Source organism: Apodemus sylvaticus, chromosome 10 (assembly GCF_947179515.1).
Source record: "Apodemus sylvaticus chromosome 10, mApoSyl1.1, whole genome shotgun sequence".
NCBI lineage: Eukaryota > Metazoa > Chordata > Mammalia > Rodentia > Muridae > Apodemus > Apodemus sylvaticus.
Genome location: NC_067481.1, coordinates 34,238,415 through 34,248,293, shown reverse-complemented (window position 1 = coordinate 34,248,293; position 9,879 = coordinate 34,238,415). Strand labels below are relative to the sequence as shown.

Sequence of the window (9,879 nt, the reverse complement as noted above, 5' to 3'; positions counted from 1 at the left end):
CCGCAGGGAAGATTTTAATGCTTCTATCCTTCTCCATACTTTTCCTCCCTTCCTCTTTCCCTTCTGTCCCTTCCTCTCCCTCCCTTCTATCTCTTTCTTTCTTCCTCTAACCCTTTTCCCTGTCTTCTTTCAGAGTTGTTGTTGAAGAGGGTGACATTTTGTAGCCCAGGCTATCCAGGAACGTAGGGTCTTCCCACCTAGCCCTCACTCGAGAACTGGGATTATAGGCATGTACCACACAGTTGGAAAGTTATTGTTTCAATAGAGTTTGTTTAGGTTCTATGTCTGGTGGCAGGCACTGGTGGTATATAACAATGGGACACACACACTGTCTCCCCTCAGAATTCACATTCTTTATTGTAGTGTTCTCCTGAGTGATATCAATCAGAAGCATTTATAATTGGAGAAAATGATATTCTCAAGCTCTGCATCCTCTGGCCCCATCTTTTTTTTTTCAATATATAAGTCCTTTATTGTCCTCAAAGAGCCCAAATTGTATTCATGATCAGGATCTTGTTTTTGGAGCTAGAAACTGAGGCCTCACTCATCAGCCTGCTGCACAGTTCCCTTCTCAGACACATAGATGCCATCCAAAAACTTCCTGATATCCTTGTTTTTAACTGTTGTGGCTTGCTGAATAAGAGCTGCTGAATTTGAAACAAGTTCAATATCGTTTCCTTCAAGGATTAATTCATCCTTCTGGGCTTGAGAGACAGAACAAGCAACACCTGTCCTCATCCGAGCCCTGCAGATGTATTTCTCACCCAAGAAATTTCGGATTTCAGCCAAAGACCCATGAATGACGACGTTGATGGGAAGTGAGCGTACACGGACCTCATCTTGCAATGGAAGCCCAGTGTAACACCCTTGATCATGTTCTGAACATGACTGCAGATGGTTCTGACAGTGGCCAGCTCCTTTTTGTTACCCCACTATTTGTCAACCCCGAGCCTTTTCTTCTTTCCAAGAAGACTCAGCTCTACATTGATGTGATTGAAATCCCTCCGCAGAGTTCCCCTGGGGCCCTTCACAATGACTGTGAGCCCCTTCAGAGTGATGTCGACATTTTCTGGAGTGTCGGACAGTCTGATTGCTGAGAATGGTCTTCATTCTCACAGTAGATGGGGCAAAGAGCGGCCCCATCATTTTTGCTCCCTAAACAAAGTCCTAAACATTGTTACAACAACCTCACATCCCAAACTATAAAACATGCCATTGCTACAAGTAGTAAAAACTTATGGGAAGTGTGAAAGCTAAATCTTACTACTTTTGGAGCTTGAATCTCTTTTAAGAACTAGGGAAAACTCATGGAATTGGTTGATCCAAGGAAGTTCAGAGTGTGTATTAAATATACAAACATTGACTTCATTCGCCTTATCTGGATGTGAGAGCTGAGATCCATCAGTATTATTCATAGGTGTGTCATAAGATTACATGTGTGGGAATTGGGAAAAGCCATTCAGCTGGTCTTGGGAAAATGGGGGTCACACAGAGTCTAGAGTGGAATTGTAGCAGATGGACTTCTGAGTGGCTGGGGATGCTGGCCCCAAGAGTGTAGGGATCTTCATTCTAGAGTTCCATAATTTCTGACTCACTGTCTCCACAGTCTGAACAATGTTTCAAATCCTCCTACGGATGGTTTTTCTTAGTCTTTGTCTTCTGTGTTTTCTAGACCTCATCACTTCTGACCCTTCCGATTCACCTCATCTGTGATGGTCCTTCTGGTCTTGTTCTGTCTCAAGAATTTTCATTTACTGTTGCTAACTGCTTTTCTCTCCTAATATTTCACTGTTCAGATTCCAAAGAGAAAAGTCTATATTTGGCTCAGGGCTATCTGGGGACTCTTATTCAGACTCCAACTGCAATGCAGTCAGCTGGGAAGGAAAGGAGAGAGATCCTCATATGCTGCCCAAGGCTTCCCCTCCTTCTGGGGCAATCAGGTTTCCCTTTGGACAGAAAGACAAATTTGTTGTTGAAGACAACATTTTAAAAGTCTTACTTGGCTCTGTACCACATCGTGCTGAATGAAATACGGTTCCTTACATGCCTGCTGTCTCCTGGGGTTTTTCATATGAGTGAATCCATTCTTTCTACTTCTCAGACTGAAGGAGGTGTGAGGATGCCAATATAAGGTTTATGAAACCCACACCCTGTGTGAGAATTCTGCTAGGGGTTCTGTATATACGGTTTTATTTGATGATGGTGATTGCCTTGTGAGGGACATGCTGTCCACATTTTGATGAAGCTGAGACCTGGAGAGGGTGAATCAGTCTCTACATCTCCTAGAACTAGTCAGTGGCTTGCCCAGAATTTAAACCCACATTCTTCATCCCAAATCTGTACACTTCCCTCATACACATTGCCAATGTGAGGCAAGTCTTGAACTGCTCAGCCTCATCCCAACTCCTCCTGTATGTAGTATTTCTTCAACATCCTCCAAGCCCTTCAAGAAAAATACTCATGAACAATACTCATGAACATGTGCAGGTAGTATTTAATAAATACCTATCTCTAGCCTCCTTGCCCGTGACCCTAAACAGGAACCTCTCAGAGTCCAGGGAACTTTCCTCTGTGCTCTTCCTTGTCCCTTACTCATTTCAGAATCCCAGTGACTATTCTTGAGAATGGTGACCAAATGCTTCCTCTGTATACTCTGTTGACCCTCTAACCAGACACTTTCTCTGAGGTTGGCTAGGGGATGTCAGAAGACCTAACTTTGCATCTTGGCTCCATTACTAATGAGCTGGGTGACACAAGGCCAGTTGTTCAAGCAACATGTGAGAAGGGATCTTAAGCTTCTTTGAGTGGATAGGATACATCCAGAAGGAAAGGTGGCTTCTCTGCTTGACTCCATTTCTGTGAACTCCTTGGCTGTGGTTCAGAGTCGTGAACTTTTCAAGATTAAGCCCTCGAAGCTGAATCAAGGTTCTCGTGCAGCCTACTGCTCCTTCTCGGAGCCACCAGATGCCACAAAGGGTGTGGATGTTGAGTGAACGCTACTTTCCATCTGATTCAGGGCCTTTCATGTGGGAGGAATGTGAACTCTAGCCGAGTGGGAGAACAATTCTCCATGTCTGAATTCATTCTCTCCAACTCTTTCCTCAGACCATGGTTTTGATTTACCAGGGCTCTTGGGTGTCATAGGCATCACTGTAGCCAGACTTGCTTCCCAGCAGACCTGTTCATGCAGACCCTTGCATGCCGAGACCCCTTTACATTTTTTGACATTACGTACCCTTTCATTTCTTGATATTGAGTACTTTGTATAGTTCTTTGTTTTGCCTTTTTTGTTTTGTTTTGGGTTTTTTTTTTTGTTATTTTGTTTTTAAGATAGGGTCTTATTGTAGCCCTGGCTGCACTTGAATTTGTTATGTAGTCAAGAATGATCCTGAACTTCTGCCTTCTCTTTCCGTTATCTCTGTAGTGCTGGGATGATAGCTCTCCTAGTTTATACAATGCTGTGTGTGTGTGTGTGTGTGTATGTGTGTGTGTGTGAAGATAGGGTTCATGTATTCCAGTCTGGCCTCAAACTTGTTATATATGTAAGGATAATCTTGAATACCATATCTTCCTGCCTCCACTTTTTGAGTATTAGGATTACATCTGTGCACAGCCATACCTGGCCCATACATAGTTTTTGATTCTAGACTTATGAGAAAAGCAGATATGATTACTTCTGTCAGACTGTCCACGGGAATGGCAGCAAGCACAGGCAGTGGTAAATTGGGCAAGTCTCCTTCAGAAAACTTAGAGGAGCAAGGCAAGCAGTGCTGGCATCTTTTTAAAAGACTGCCTCTTAGTGTTAAGTATTATATGTACAATCTCACTGTGAGCAATTTTTCCAATGGTTCCCCTGATTTTGTCATAATAAAATACAGTTAGAGTGAATCTCAGAGTCATGGTTTCCTCCAAGGAACCTGCCTTCTACTGAGGCTGACACATACTGACTCTCTCCTGGGAATCGGCAGGGGAGAGTGGCCTTTATTTCTGTGGAGTCAGGCGGGCCTGTGTTTGCATTAACATTTCTGTACTCATGATATGCCACCAGAGTGGCTACTTAACCTCTCTCAGCACATATGTGTAGGTATATTTAATATATATGTATTACATATATATGCACACACTACACATATGCCATCTCAAATAGGACTATGATGAGACTTCATGTGAGATAACAAGTTGGCACACTTTGCACATGATGGGAGCCAGTTACTAAGATGGATTTTTCAGCCCTTTCCCTAAGAGTAAACGAGCGAGTGGCTAAACAGACTGTGCCCATAGTGAAGAAGGACGTACTCAAACAGACATTTCGAGTTGAGCCTACTGTTCCAGTCAACCATTAGGTCATTCAGATTCATCCCAGTTACTCATTAAATAACTGTACGCCAGGATCACTAGGTCAGCTGGGTTGTGAGGAGTATGTGGGAACCAGGGCAGAGTTGTTGCCCTAGGGCGCTATTTTCAATCCCCCCCATTCCCTTCCTTTTCCCACTAGTGGGCTTTCCACTGAGATCCAGCTTTAGATAGTATGATTAAAGGGACATCATATAGGGAGTAGCAAGCAGAGAGCAGAAAATAAGGCGGAGGCTATATTTCTGTGCTGTGTTTTTCTTCAGCGATATTGATTAGAGCCCTCTTGCTAGGGAGGGTGGTTCTCACACGGGAAGGCTCTTGAGAGCGTAACTACTCTATAGTATAGTATTAATTACAGCCATGTGGGCTAGCAGCCACCCATGGGAACTCTGCTCTTATTTGTGTAGCTCTTTACATTATAGGAAGTGCTGGAGGCTGACCTGTGCTGCTCTCTGTGGGGATGCAGGCCAGTGAGGACTTATAAATGTGGCCTCTGGCTGCCAGCAACAACTGCTAACTGAGGTGATGGAGGGGTAGAGGCTTTGCATAAATAGAAAAGCAAATGTGTATTTGTCAGCAATGCTTTCTCCTCCTTTGTTTCCCCTACTCTTTCCAAAAATAAAGTGTATTGTTCCCAGGGGGTGGAATTTGCAGCAGCAGCTGCCTGCCTGCTTTCCCGCTGAAGAAGCCACCAGGGTTGACCTAAGTTTGTTCTGCTTTCCATGGGCTCTGGGATCCCAGCAGCCCAAACAGATGGATTCCGGAGGCATAACATTGTGGCACCCCACCCCAGCCCCGCCCCACCCCACCCCGCCCTGTGTGTGCTCAGGGCCATGTGCTCACTGTCCAAGGTTTGCCAATTATTCATGTGCTTGGTGCACACCTGAGCCCTAGGGCTCTGCGTAGAACTTACCTGAGAACTTGCTCCAGAACCCTGCCCTTCTTCATAGCTTCTGAAACAAACTTCTTTGCCTTGGCTCCAGTGGAGGTTTGGCTTTCAATAGGTTCCTGCAATGTCACCTCCTGTTCTCCTGAGGGGGTCAGGCACGGCTGGGAAGCTAGGCACAGGTATGTTACCATGTTGTCGGCTGGCTTTACAAGCCTTTGAGGATGTAGTAGACTTCTGACTGACAGACAGCATTAGGACCAACGTGCTAGCACATGGTGGACAAGTGCCCTGAGTTATATCTCTAGGCCTCGCCACCACTTGCTTTCTTCGAGTCAGGGTGCTATCTAAACCAGGCTGGCCACAAATTTGCTATGTACCCAGGGCTGGCCTTGAACTCCTCATTCTCCAGCTTTACCTTTCTAAATGGTGGATGTCATGCTTGAGGTATGTCAGTATGCCCGGGCACAACGCTTAAATTCTTAAAATTTCTTTACAGCGGGGTCTCAAGAAGTTGCTCAGGCTAGCTTTGAACTTACCATCTTCCTTTCTCAGCCTCAAAAGTAGCTGGAATTACAGGATTAGTCCATCAGGACCAGCTTAAGAGGGGGGCTGTTTTATTCAGGGAAATGTGTAAGATTTGGGTGCAAAAGAAAAATCAAATCAAGGTTCTTGGTGCTGGGTTAAACTGATTTGATTGCATTTAACCCACATAGATTACAGCTCTTGGAGTGCTTGATATAGCAAGGTCACTGCCCAAAGTCATTGGTTTTCTGTTCAGACAGCTTCTCTGGTATAAAGACAGGTAACAGGAAAATGATGGAGAGACTTAATTGTCACCGCCATTATCCGTCCAGCAGAATAAGGGAGACGACACGGGAGACTCTTCTCAAAGCAGTTTATTCAGGAAACCTTACATCAGGAAGCCCCCGATCCTAGCCTGCTGCCCCAGTTATATCCAAGCCTGCACCAATCAGCTACCGCCACAAAGGGGATCATGATTGGATCGAGACGATGGCCCTGAGTGGCCTGATATGACGTCAAAGGGTGCATATGCACTTCTCCAGTGCATACATGACTCTTAAAGGGGAACAACAGGATGCAGGGTTGAGTCATGCGACCTGGCAGCCAGCCTGGGCGCCATCTTGGGATGGCCGCCATCTTGGGATGGCCGCCATCTTGGGATGGCCGCCATCTTGGGATGGCCGCCATCTTGGGATGGCCGCCATCTTGGGATGGCCGCCATCTTGGGATGGCCGCCATCTTGGGATGGCCGCCATCTTGGGATGGCCGCCATCTTGGGATGGCCGCCATCTTGGGATGGCCGCCATCTTGGGATGGCCGCCATCTTGGGATGGCCGCCACACCCGCTCTCCACACTTAATGTGATCCCTGATCCCGGGAGCACCAGTCTTAGGAGACAGCAGAAAATAACAAAGCTTGAGTATAAAATAGCTTCCCCCAGCTGAAGAGGTGGCTCAGTGGGTAAGGCACTTGTTCTTACAGAGGACCCAGGTTTGATTCTCAGCACATACACGAATACTCTCAACTACCCATAACTCTAGTGTTGGGTATGTGTGTGTGGGAGATCTGATGCCCTCTGTCGACCTCTAAGAGTACCAGGCATGCAGGTGGTTCATAGATATGCATCTGAGCAAAATACTCACATATAAAATAAAGCAAATAATAAAAAATAGCTCTATGATGTTTTATCAATAGGCACTAAATTATCAAATGTGTTGTCCAGACCCATCCCATCTCTCCATACTTGATAAGAAGGCTTTTATGTTAGGTACTAGGCTATTTGACAATATGTTGTGCCTTCTATAACAAAAAGGATGATTACTGTGTTGCGTTATATATTTGTTAGGTTTTTTTTTTTAATCTATTGACTTGATACAAACTAGGATCATCTGGGAACAACAAACCTCAACTGAGAAACTGACTCCGTTTTATTAGCCTGTAGGGTATTTTCTTGATTAAGGGTTGATGTCGGAGGAGGGTCTATGGTGCATGCTGCTGCCCCTGGGCAGGTGGTCTTGGGTCATATAATAAAGAAAGGGATTGAAAAATGAAGCAAAGAGCGTAAGCAGCACTCTTCCGTGCTCTCTGCTTTAGTTGCTGCCTCCAGGTTCCTGCCTTGAACGTCTGCCCTGACGTTCCTCCGTGGTGAACTGTTACCTAGAAGTATAAGATGAAAGAAGCCCTTTCCCCGCCTTGCTGCTTTTGGCCGTGGCAATAGAAAGCAAACCATGACACACTGTAACTCAACTAGCTTTCCCCAAATACGGATACTTTCTGATCCCAGAGCTCCTAGGCACGGAAGCTTTTTGGGAAATAAGTTCTTTGCAAATACAATCAAGCTAAGGGGTCGCGAGATGAACTCATATTCTGGGTTGTTCTGGTGTGTTCCAAATCCAATGGTAAGCACCACCCTGTAAGGGGCATGCAGCAAGAATAGGAAGTGCCTTGTGGAGATGGGGGTTGGGTGGGGTGGGGGCTGAGGGTGGGGGTGGAGTGGGGTGGGGACATCTACAAACCAAGGAATGTCTGCCATCTCCCCAAATTGGAAGTAAGAAACCCCTTTCACTTTAGACCCCTAGCCTCTAGAACTGCAAGATCTGTGGTTTTAGGCCACCAAATCTGTGGCAATTTGTTGCATTAGCCATAGGAAGCTGGCATAAGGCAGAAGCAGGTGCTGTCTGGAAATTGATCATTGGAAGCCAGCAGGGCATGGGTGTGGGAGGCTTTATTTATCCTGGGGAGTCATTCACTCCCTTAATAAAGCTGCAGCTCAGGATCCATCCTGCTCTTGGTTCTGAGCAGACAAAAGAAGAAGGACCTGATTTATCCCCAAGGAGGGTGTTTCTCATCAGAAAGAGAAGAGCATCCGGAGGCAGGTTCTAGAAATGGCAGAGGAGAATGTCCTAGCCTTTGTTTGTACAGGGAGACAGTCATTTTCTAAAACAGACACATACCTCATGGCATGCGTACACTCAACCCAGGGCCAACCTCTGCTTCCACAGAGAGCGCTTGTAGGGGTGAGCTAAGACCTCTCTATTCCAACCTCAGTCTCAGACTGAGCTCATAATTTATAGGATCCCCATGGGGAAGGAGACAAAAGAGTCCTTTCTTGAGTAGGCTGGTGTGTGAGCAGAGTTCCTTAGTGAATGCCCCTGGTCTGGCTCGGAATCTTGACTGAGGGAGAAGGTAAAGTTAGTGTGGGTAGGTGGGATGGCAGTGAGGAGCTTAGAGACAGGCAGCTCCCTCAGCTCCTCCCTCAGAGAACAGGTACTTCTAGGGAGAGATGGACTGAGACATTTCTTAGGTGTTGCTTTGCCTCTGATCTTATTCAAATAGTCATTAATCAATCTATCCATTTATCTATTCCCTCCATCTATGTGTCCATCCATCCATCCATCCATCCATCCGTCTGTCCATTCATCCATCCGTTCAGGAAACACTAGTTTATTGCACAACACCAGGCTGAGGTCAAGGTGTGACAGTCTGGAAAGATGGAAATTTCCAACAGGAACTAAATGTGCCATGGGAGAAGTGGGACTTAGTTTGACTCTGCAGTGCACTGTCAGGCCAGGTGTGTTTGGCACATGACCTGTGTTATGCAGAGAGACATGGTGGTGCTTCCCATGGAGAAGGAGAGGAGGGGAGTGGGCGAGGGCACGATCGACCTGTGGGTGACCAGACGAGGATGAGGGAAGCATGGGTAGGGTTGAGATGAGAGCAGAGGAAGGCGGTCCTCTCTCTCTCAAGCTTCCTTCATCATGGAGAAGAAGAGCAGAGAGGAGAGCATGCTCTTCATATGTCTACTGTCAAGGGACAATTGTCACTGGGAGGGGGAGGGTTATAAGTTTGGTTTCTCTGGGACATTGGCTTTTCTTCTTAAAAAATATTGGCAGTGAAAAGAAAATCAAGGGGCCTAATAAGTAGAGCGCTTGCCTACAAATGTGAGGATCTGAATTTTATTCCCAGCACCCATGTGAAAAAGCCAGTGTAGTGATGGGGGGAGGGGGAGGGGACAGGGGAAGGGGAGAGGGGGAGGGGAGAGGGGGAGGGGACGGGGGAAGGGGAGAGGGGGATTCCTGAAGCTCACTAGCCAGTCTGCTCACGTGCAAACAGCAGATTCAGTGAGAGAGCTTATCTCAAAAATAGGGAGGGGAGTGACTGAAGAGGACACAGATGTTAACCTCTGACTTCCACCGGCACACACACATGTGCAAGTGCACATAGAAACATGCCTACAGGCACGCGCACATGAGTAGACTGGCCAGATGATGGTGGACTACACTCTTTATAGCCAGGCACAGTGGCTTCTGTTCCTTTAATCTCAAGGAACAGAAGCAGGAGTATCTCTGTTAGCTCACGGCCAGCAACGACTACACAGACTTTGTTTGGGGGGACCCCCATATTTTCTATCTTTAAAATAATAATGCTTATTATAGAAAGTAGAAGGATCACAAGGAAGAAAAAAATTAAGCATTTGCAATTTCTTTCTAAAAATGCTTACTCTATTTTTCATACATGTCATTTTTTAAGATGGCTGCAGGACTCAAATCTAGACTATTTTGCAGTTTTTGTCTTTAATCTTACCACAATAAGGCAAGCATTTCCTGATGCTATTT

The 9,879-nt window shown here is 46.0% G+C and overlaps 1 pseudogene; it reads right to left on the bottom strand.

Annotated features, from left to right (window-relative positions):
- Positions 1 to 473: 473 nt before the first annotated feature.
- LOC127694809 (60S ribosomal protein L9-like) lies at positions 474 to 1,110 on the bottom strand (annotated as a pseudogene).
- Positions 1,111 to 9,879: the final 8,769 nt, after the last annotated feature.